Below are 10,775 nucleotides of genomic sequence, written 5' to 3' on the forward strand. Positions count from 1 at the left end.
GCCTACGCGTCCGGCATTTCCAACTAGGAATCGCCTACGCGTCCGGAATCTCCGCCACAACAAGGAACTCTTGACTTAGAGTCTTCCACGTCTCCAAAAGAGAGAAAACACACATTCTCTCTCGCATACGCGATCTCCGAAGGTCTGAGACGTCGCCGAGGACTCCTTCGCGCCTCGTCTCCTTCGTTGAGCACGCTTCTCCACCAAGGCTCCGCGCCTCACACCGCGTTACATACGCTTGAACTACGTTCTGACCTGATCCCACACACGGGTACGTAGGTAGCCGACAACCAAGGCACGGTCACTCTTCCTCCTCACCCCCTACCTCTCCCGAGAGGCGGGTTGATCGGAGAAAACCCTAGCTCGAGACTATCGAGTTCACACTCCTGGCCCGGGTGCGATCACTTGGTCCGGCCTTGGATCGAACCGCCCGAGGTTTTAAATAGTTGTTCATTTTCGTGCGACAACATTTATCATAAAGCTTCAAACAGACAGGGAAGAATGAATGAACGTTTCAACTTTTTATTAATGAATAAGAAATTACAAGCAAGAGTCTTCGTGAGACTTTATTACAACAAATGTACAAAATAAAGACTACAACTCTTCTTGTGGGTTGTTGGAATCGATCTAGGGTTTAAGAAAATAATTAACGCTTCGGTAATCGGCGGAATTTTAAAAATTTTCTTTTCAAGTAAAAACGGTTTTTTACTAACCTAGACAAAGAGCAAGTACATGTAATTAATAACTATTATGAGTATAGAAGTTTACTAACCTTTCTTGAAGCTTGAACTTTGAGAAGCTTTTGGAAAGTTGCAACGCTCGTCTCTCCTCGCAGCACGTCTCTCTTTCTTTCCTCGGCAACTCGAGCAACCACGATAGTTTCTATCACTAAATCACTCGAAATAAAAGGAATCAGTGAGTGGGCACTTTTAAACACTACGAATTAAGAACGAGTCTTAAAGTCGCAGAGCTAAACTCTAGGTCAAATGAGGACCTAGGTGCCAAAACAATAAAACGAAATTGACTAGAGAGAGAGAGGAGAGGGGCGGCCAAGTTCTAGAGAGAGAGTCTCTCAAATCTCTTAAACTTCGATGAATGAAATGTGTGGAATGAGGCTCCTATTTATAGGAGAGGTCTCACCTTCAATAAGGTAGTTTCCTCTTCCATAGAATATCACATATTCATGAGCAAAAATCCCTTATTTCCCATTCCCTTCTTGGACGTGTGGCAGCCTTCTAGAAACAAGATTTTTTCCTATTTTACTTGCCTTGTCCATGTCTTGGGCGCCCGCTTTGATTCCTCTTAGGGGAAATTTGTTTCCTCTTTTTCTTTTGGCAAGTATCTTGATACATTTATGCACAAAATATTCTCTCCTTCTCTTGGGTATTTTGGGCGCCTATTATACTCTAGAAAGGCCTTCTAGAAGCTTTTCCATTTGTTCATGACAACATGGAAAAGGCCCAATAAAAAATCTTATGAAATGAAATTAATCCACAAGGACCAATTAATCATATTATGGCCGAGTGTTACTTGTCATCAAATGACCAAGTCAAAAAATTTATTGACATTCATTTCATCCTATCTCTCAAAAGACAAAAATACCCTTTTGACAATTTTCGTTCTTGTTTTGACTTAGGTTCCAGTTTAACTATTCCTATTCGATGTGATTCGTGACAGTGACCTCATGGATCCAAATGAACAAAGCTTGAGCTAAACACTTGGACTCAAAAGTTCACAAAACTTTTCCAAGTTTTAGCTTAATGCCAACTGACTCCACTAAAGAGTTGACACTGAAAATCTCTCGGTTCAAATGAATTTATTTTCTACTCAAGAATTCAACCTAATTATGATGTGCGGATCCACTGAATATTATCTATGTTTACCCTTCATGAATGTCATCAGCTAGTCGGGATTTACTAAATTACCATATTACCCTTCTAGCTGTTATTTCCTCAACTCCTTTGTCGCTTGTGAATAAGTTAGAAACAATGTATTGACAAGGAGCTAACAAGTCACATTGTTTCATTCAAAAGAGTCAGGACTCAATTTGGACACTGGCCAGTTCATTTATTCACACTCCAAGGAACAAAGCATGAGGTGACATACATTGCATTTCAGCAATCTTGTACATGAATTCCATATCTATGAGAACTTCACAAAGTTACTCATGACATTCTCACAACTTAGTACTTCACAAATAGGCCCTGTTCGGAATCACATAGTGAGTCCGAAATCTGACTTTCTCAAATGAGAATACGTAAGCTGTGAAATGGCATGTCTCATTTCAAGATTAAGGTAAGCATGATGCAATTCATACATAGTGACTTCGAGACATAAGAGGTTAAATGGTTTGTCTCTAGAAGTGCACTGGTCAATTCAGTACCTTCGGAAGATACCTAGAAGAACTATAGAGTCTCTAACTCTCAATGCCTCATAACCAGACATCATAGATTCTTCTAACAATCGTACTGAGGTCAATAGTCCTTTGACCCTAAGATTGCGAATATATCGTTTTAAGCAAACTACGAAGAGTTTGTTCATGCAAATCTACATTTGTCTCTTCGTAAGTTGTTAAGTTTGTTTATGGACTAAAAGACTAAGGTTTTATCATAAAGCTTCAAACAAAGAAAGAATGAATGAACGTTTCAACTTTATTATTAAATGAATAGGCAATTACAAGCAAGAGTCTTCATGAGACTTTATTACATCAAATGTACAAAATAAAGACACACTACAACTCTTCTTGTGGGCACCATTGACAACATGGGTACCATTGACAACAGTCAACGCCCCATTTTGCAAAGGAACGTGATACGACGATGCTACCCAGGGGAGAAGGCGGTTGCCTTGGAACACTAGAGAAACTTTGACACTTGTCGCACTTTCTCGCCCAGTTGTAGTCGTCTTTCTTCATCGAGGGCAAGAAATAGTCCCGTCGGAGCGCTTTGAGCGCGAGGGATCTCCCAGTGGAGTGGTTCCCACAAATGCCCTCATGAATTTCGCGGAGGACCTTGGTCGACTCAACGCTATCGAGGCATCGAAGCAGCGGGTAGAGTACCCGCGCTTGTATAGGGCTTCGCCTCTCAACACATATTTAGATGCGAGGGCTTTCAGCCTTTCGGCTTCTTTGCGGTTTTCGGGAAGTGCCCCTCTTCGCAAGAAGTCCGAAAGCGAAGTCATCCAAGTCGGATGAGCGGTCCTCTCAATCGTTCCAACCTCATCACGTGAGATGGATGGTCACGAGAAAGACTCGACCGGGATAGTTCCTAACCCGTCTTCGGCGATAACGGAGCCGAGGCAAGCGAGAGCAGCAGCCCCGACGTTTTCTTCTCTGGGGATCTGTATGATCTCAAACCAAGAGAAGGCTTTAAGCTTGCCATTTGCTTTTGCCAAGTAGGCTATCATATTAGGTTCTTTGGCGATGTAGTCGCCCTTAACCTAATTCACGATCAACTGCGAGTCGCAGTGTATTCTTAAGCTCTGTACATTAAGCGTTTGAGCGAGCTCTAGTCCCACGATGAGGTCTTTGTACTCGGCCTTGTTGTTGGAGGCTTGGAATCCGTAGTGGAGGGCGTAGCGTAACTTCTTCCGGTCGGGATTGGTTAAAATTACGCCGGCGCCGACTCCTTGGGCATTGGATGCTCCGTCTGCGTGTAATTCCCAGATGGGACCCGTAGGGTCGACCTTTCTCTTTCGAGCCGACAAGTCGTCGGTCGAGTCATCTTCTGTTCTTCCCATGTCGGGAGTATAGGAGAATTCTGCCACGAAATCGGCTAGGGCTTTAGCCTTTATTCCCGGTCTCGAGTGGAACTCGATTCCGTACTCGCTCAATTCTTGGGACCAGATCGCCATGCGAGTCGATGTTCCCTTTTGAAGAGCTTTACCACTGGGGTGCCCTGTTCGGATAGCGATAGGGTGAGCCTGGAAGTAGGGACGTAGCTTTTTGGCAGCTACGTGGAGAGCGAGAGAGAGTTTCTCCATCTTTGTGTAACGCGTTTTGGCGTCGAGTAAGGGTTTGCTCACGTAGAAGATAGGCCATTGGACCTTATCCTCTTCGCGGACTAACATAGCGCTTACGGCTCGTTCGGAGACGGCGAGGTAGACATAGAGCGTCTCGCCTTCCTTCGGTTTACCAATCGTTGGTAAGTAGCTCCTGCGTTTTTAAGGCCAAAAGGCATGACCTTGTAGCAGTAGAGGCCTCGATCAGTGACAAAGGTCATCTTGATCTGATCAGGCTCGTGCATTCGTATCTGGTTATAGCCCGAATAAGCGTCCATGAAACTTAGTAGCTCATGTCCTGCCATGGCATCGACCAGTTGCTAGGTTAAGATCTTTGTAATCTATACAAATGCGCCACTTCCCATTAGGCTTTTTAACCATGAACACGTTGGCCACCCACTTGGGGTACTTGGCTTCTCGGATGAAGCCCGCTGAGAGAAGCTTTTCGAATTCTTCATTTATCGCTATATATCGTTCAGGGTTGAACGTGCGTCTAGCTTGTACTTTCTTGGCGATGTTTTTGTCGTCGTTCAACCGGTACACAATCACACCGGGGTCTATACCAGGCATGTCTGCATGTGTCCATGCAAAAACATCCATAAATTCCCGAAGGAAGGACGCGAGTTGAGTTTTGATAGCGAGAGGGATTGTGCACCGATCTTCACCACCTGGTCAGGCTTAGCTTCGTCGAGAACGATCGAAGTGACATCATCGGGGGTGTCAACTTTCAATCTCTCGATTTCGACGTGGGGGTCTAGTTCCTCGAGCTGTCTTGCATCTTTTTTATCACACGGGTAGTCGTCTTCTACCTGGTAGATCGTGTTAACCCTTTCTTCCAGCACCTATCATTCGGAGAACGAACTCTTTGAGCTCGCCTCTTTGGATTAATGTCTCAATCTGCCACTTGAGTTGGAAGTATTGAGCGATCATGTGACCATAATCCTAGTGGAACTCACAATAACGGGACCGGTCACGAGACGCGAGGTCGCCTTGCATTAGAGTCGGAGCGGTAAACTTTTCACGCGCCACAACGTAGATTGCTTCTACCGGGGCGTTCAAAGGTGTGTAATATGAATAGTCTCTGAAGTTGTTCGCAAGACGCGGCTTTTGAGATGTAGGGGATCGGCTATCGAGGGCTTGACCTCCCTTATTCACTCTCTTGCGGGAGTTGCTCGGCTCATTGCCGGACTCATCCCGTCGGCGGGAGCTTTGGTTATTGCTCCTGCAGCCGTCGAGGTAATCTTCAACCTCCATGAAGGTCTTGGCTTAGTTCATTAACTCGGCTATATCGTAGAAGGGACTCGGCCAACGACGGACTTTAGGAAGTCCCTAGTGCGCAAGCCCTCAATGATGGCTGTAATTGTGCCGCTGTCGTCAAAGCGGTTGACCTTAGTCGATTCTGTGGTGAACCGTGTGAGATACTGTCTCAAGGACTCGTTATTCTCTTGCCTGATTGACCATAAGTACATCTTGGTTTTCTTTTGAACCATCGATGTAGCAAATCGTGCTAGGAACATGTCCTTCAAGTCTTTGAACGACTGGACGCTCCCTGGTCTTAAATTCTTAAACCACTCAAAACCTGGTCCGGTGAGGGTAAGACTAAAAGCCTGGCATAGAGCCCCGAGTGAGACGCCCTGCATCGTCATCCATGTTTCGTAATGTTGGATGTGATAAGTAGGATCTGTTTCCCCATTGTAGGGGGGAAGATTCGGGAGTTTGAAGTTTCCTGTCCACACCTCAGCAAGGATTTGGGCCGAGAAGGGCGAGGAATTTTCTTCAACGACCCCATATGTATCACCGCCCAAGCCGCCTTCACGCAGATCGCGTACTTCACTACGAAGGTTGTGAATCATGGTGACGACATCGAGGCCAGTGTTGGGGGTCACTCCCTGTTCGGGAGGAGTCGCCTGGTGCCTTTCATTCAACCCTTGAGCCGTGCGAGGGTCCACATTGATTGAGGCCGTAGGGTTGTGACCCTTGTGAGCACTTAACCTCTCTCGGAGGTCTTTGCCACGGTCGTTCCGTTGGGTGGTAATCCGATCCCTAAGATCTGGCTCAGTGGCATAGGGGCGTGAGCTTCGAGCCACACGCCTCACCCGCCGAGTCGTTTGACCTTCCCTGAAATTTCCTCTATGACCAAGTCGGTCAAGGGCTGATCGTCGGGAGGTTTCCTCTTGGGAGAAGATTGGTATTGCTTTCGTTTTAGGCGGTGGATTCGATGGACCGGCTTCAATCTCTATGGGGAGTTCCCCATCATTGGTGAGAGAAGTCTCGACGTTCGCCGAAATCTCCAAGCCTTCATAGTCGGCGTCATAGTCATGTCCCTCGTCCATGAGGTCTTCAGGTTCCTCGTGAGGAACACCTTACATAGGCACCTTCCCCGCCAATTGGCGGTGGTACCTTGCATTGGCCACCCTTAGTTGGTGGATCTTCTCCTCCATCTCGACGATGCGGTCGTCCCGGCTATCCTGAGATGGAGGCGGCGAAGGAGTGTGGCTCTCGTCATTGAGAGACTCCTTATCGCCTTGCGCTAGGGAATGCAAGAAGTATTTCTTCACTCCAGTCGCGTTCTCGGGGTTATTCACGCCCTCAGAACGAACGGGTGGTTGACCACTCATGTCTTTCTCAAGTCGAGAAAGAAGGGGTCGAGCTGTAGAAGGGATTTTGGGTTGTATAAGTCGGGAAGTCCCCTCCCACTAGCGCCAAAATGTTGTCGCACGAAAATGAACAATGATTAATTACCTCTGGCTGTTTGATCCAAGCCCGGACCAAGTGATCACACCCGGGCCAAATCTGTGAACTCCTGGGCCGAGTTGCACTCTGCAGACCCTGAGGTATGTTTTGGAGGGTGTGACCATGCCAAAGGTTGGCTGCCTACGTACCCATTTATCGGGATTAGGTCAAAACGTAGTTCAATATGAATGTGGGGGGGCGATCTTGGGCTCAGAGGTTGAGAATCCAAGGCTTTAGAGAAGGACCCGGCTCATAGCTTCTAGTGAAGACTTTAGAGGGGTCGCTTGTCTCGTAGCTCGGAGTTTTAACTCAAGGGCCAAGAAGCGGGAGCGCAGCTTGTGCACTGTAGAGACTCAGGTCGCAGAAGAGGATCGCGCTCCCTCTCGTGGAGGGGGGTCCTCCAATTTCTTGGAATGTCACAATAGCGCGGGAGGAGATGAGAGTTCTTCAGAGGACGCAGGATGGAGGTCCAAGTGAAGAAGAGAAATGTGTATCAAGGTCCCCCCGCCAACGGGGGGTATTTATAGATTTGGAGGAGGTCTTGGGCCGGCCCCCTTTGAGGCCCCTCAGACGGCCGGGCACGGGGCGCGCGGGACGTGACACTCGAATGGGCGCGGGGCGCGACGCCTGGACAGGCGCGGAGTGTGACGCCCGGACAGGAGCGGGGTGTACGGTCGAGGTAGCATGGACGCTCGGCCGAGGCAGCAGGGCGCTCGGCCGAGGCAGCAGCGGTGCCCGGCCGAGGCAGCAGGGCGCTCACCCGAGGTAGTAGGAGCGCCCGGCCGACGCAGCAGGGGCGCCCGGCCAAGGGGCCGAGGTTGCAGGAGCGCCCGGTCGAGGTAGCAGGGTGCTCGGCCGAGGCAGCAGGGGTGCCCGGCCAGGGAGCCAGGGCGGAGGAGCACGCGGGCCAGAGGGTCGGGACGCGATGGGCACACGTGGGCCGGAGGGCCGGGGCGCGACGAGCATGCGCGGGCCGGAGGACCGGGGCGCGAGGAGCGCGCGCGGGCTTGGTGAGCCGGGGCGGTTGTGCGCGTACGGGCCCAGTGGGCCGGGACGCTGGTGCGCGCGCAGGGCTGGTGGGCCAGGGCGCTGGTGCGCGCGCGGGACCAGTCGGCCGGGGGTGTTGGTGTGCGCGCGGGCCCGGTGGGCCAGTGGCGTAAGCATGTGCACGGGCCCGGTGGGCCGGGACTCATCGGGTGGTCCGACCGGCCCGACATGTTTTTGTTTTTTCGGTTTCCCAAAAACGACCGGTAACAAATTGTACTGAGATCAATAGTCCTTTGATCCTTAGATTGTGAATATATTGTTTTAAGCAAACCATGAGGAGTTTGTTCATGCAAATCTACATTTGTCTCTTTATATGTTGTTATGTTTGTTTACGGACTAAAGACTAAGGTTTTATCATAAAATTTCAATCATACAAGGAAGAATGAATGAACGTTTCAACTTTTATTAATAAATAAGCAGTTACAAGCAAGAGTCTTCGTGAGACTTTATTACATCAAATGTACATAAGTAAAGACTACAACTCTTCTTGTAGGCACCATTAACAACACCTTGGCCATGGCGTGGGGCAGGCGGGACACGACGCTCGGCCATGCGGATGGCACGCACGGGCACGACGTGAGGCCCTATCGGGCACAGGGCGTATGGTCCTGGGGGCCCGGCCGGGAGGGCGATCAGGCCGGCATCCCGACCGGGATGTGCCGGCGCCCGCTGTGGGATTTCTGGTCGGCGTTGGGGCGTACGACCGAGCGCGGGAGAGGGATCAGGGCGAACGCGGGCGAGGTAGCGAGACGTGCGCGAGAGGGCCGGGGGCACTGGGGCGCGCGCGGGCCGAAGGGCTGAGGGCGCTGGGGCGCATGTGGGCCGTTGGGCTTGGGGCGCATGGGGCTCTAGGGTGCGTGCGGGCCGGTGGGCCGAGGGTGCATGGCGCGAGGGTGGCCGGCGCATGCACGGGCCAGGGCCCGATAAGCAATCCGGCCGGCGAAGCCCGATCGGTGTCATGTGTTTCTTGTTTTTCCGGTTTTCCAAAAAATGACCAATAATAGTCCTCGCCGCGGCGAAGTAGAAATTTCGCCGCGGCGAGTGACACGAGACTGATGATATATATTCTTATTTCTCATCTTTTTTACTCTGAACTCTCATAATCTCACTGGAAAAATGATTTCAAACACCTTTTTGACTCATTCTAGCTCGTCCTCATTTACTAGTCCCATCTACACATCCAAATCTTGTAAGTTCTTGTTTAACTTGTTCCAAATGTTGTTCTCTTGATAGTTTACTAATTAGAATGGGAATTTTATTATATAATTATGGTTTTTTCTATGAAGATGAGAAAGTGGATGTGGGAGAATAGATTGAACGAGACATATCGGAAAGGTGTAGATGAGTTTTGTGATTTTGCTAGAGAGAACATGGTGGATGTGAAATATATTTGTTGTCCTTGTATTCATGGTGGGAATCATAGACATTTTTCGATTGACGTCATTCGGACCCATTTGTTTGTATACGGAATAATGACCTCGTATCAAAGATGGTTCTACCATGGTGAGGTTTTTCGTTCTACGACAAACGACCATAATGATGATGTGGAAGATGATATTGATGATATATGCGGAATGATGAATGATTTGGAGGACGATTTTGTTGAGCGATCGAAATTGTTTGAATCCATGATGAATGATACGGAGACACCATTATATGAAGGGTGTACAACCTATTCAAAGTTGTCATTTTTAGTTACATGATTTCATTTGAAGGCGTCGGCGGTTGGACAAACACTAGTTTTACTCTATTATTGGAAACACTGAAAGAAGCCTTTCTGAAAGAAGACTTTGGGTATATTAGGCATGAAGGACATGAAATTTCATGCATGCCCAAATGATTGTGTTTTATATAGACACAAGTATGAAGATCTAGATGAATGTCCGACATGTAAAGAGTCACGGCGGACGAAGGGTAAAATTCCATGTAATGGGGTTAAAGGAGTTCCAGTCAAGGTACGTACATTTTCATCACTTGATTAGGAAATACATGTAGCTCATATTCGTTATTTATTATTGATTTTCTTTAAATATATTTCAGTCGTTATGGTACATTCCTCCAATGCCGCGCTTTCGTCGAATGTTTAATAGTGTCAAACACGTAAAGAACATGGTTGTTGTCAATGGTGCCCACGAGAAGAGTTGTAGTCTTTATTTTGTACATTCGATGTAATAAAGTCTCACGAAGACTCTTGCTTGTAATTGCTTATTCATTAATAAAGTTGAAACGTTCATTCATTCTTTCTTGTTTGTTTGAAGCTTTATGATAAAACATTAGTCCATAATCCATAAACAAACTTAACAACTTACGAAGAGACAAATGTAGATTTGCATGAACAAACTCTTCGTAGTTTTCTTAAAACGATATATTCGCAATCTAAGGGTCAAAGGACTATTGACCTCAATATGATTGTTAGAAGAATCTATGATGTCTGGTTATGAGGCATTGAGAGTTGGAGACTCTATAGTTCTTCTAGGTATCTTCCGATGGTACTGAATTGACCAGTGCACTTCTAGAGACAAGATAAGAACAAACCATTTAACCTCTTATGTCTCGAAGTCACTACGTATGAATTGCATCGTGCTTACCTTAATCCTGAAATGAGACATGCCATTTCACAGCTTACGTATTCTCATTTGAGAAAGTCAGAGTTCGGACTCACTATGTGATTCCGAACAAGGCCTATTGGTGAACTACTAAGTTGTGAGAATGTCATGAGTAACTTTGTGAAGTTCTCATAGATATGGAATTCATGTACAAGATTGCTGAAATGCAATGTATATCACATCATGCTTTGTTCCTTGGAGTGTGAATAAATGAACTGGCCAGTGTCCAAATTGAGTCCTGACTCTTTTGGATGAAACAATGTGACTTGTTAGCTCCTCGTCAATACATTGTTTCTAACTTATTCACAAGCGACAAAGGAGTTGAGGAAATAACAGCTAGAAGGGTAAAATGGTAATTTTGTAAATCCCGACTAGCTGATGATATTCATG

Source organism: Urtica dioica, chromosome 5 (genome assembly GCF_054948205.1).
Source record: "Urtica dioica subsp. dioica isolate 48M chromosome 5, U.dioica_male_clone48M_v1_H2, whole genome shotgun sequence".
Taxonomy (NCBI): Eukaryota; Viridiplantae; Streptophyta; class Magnoliopsida; order Rosales; family Urticaceae; genus Urtica; species Urtica dioica.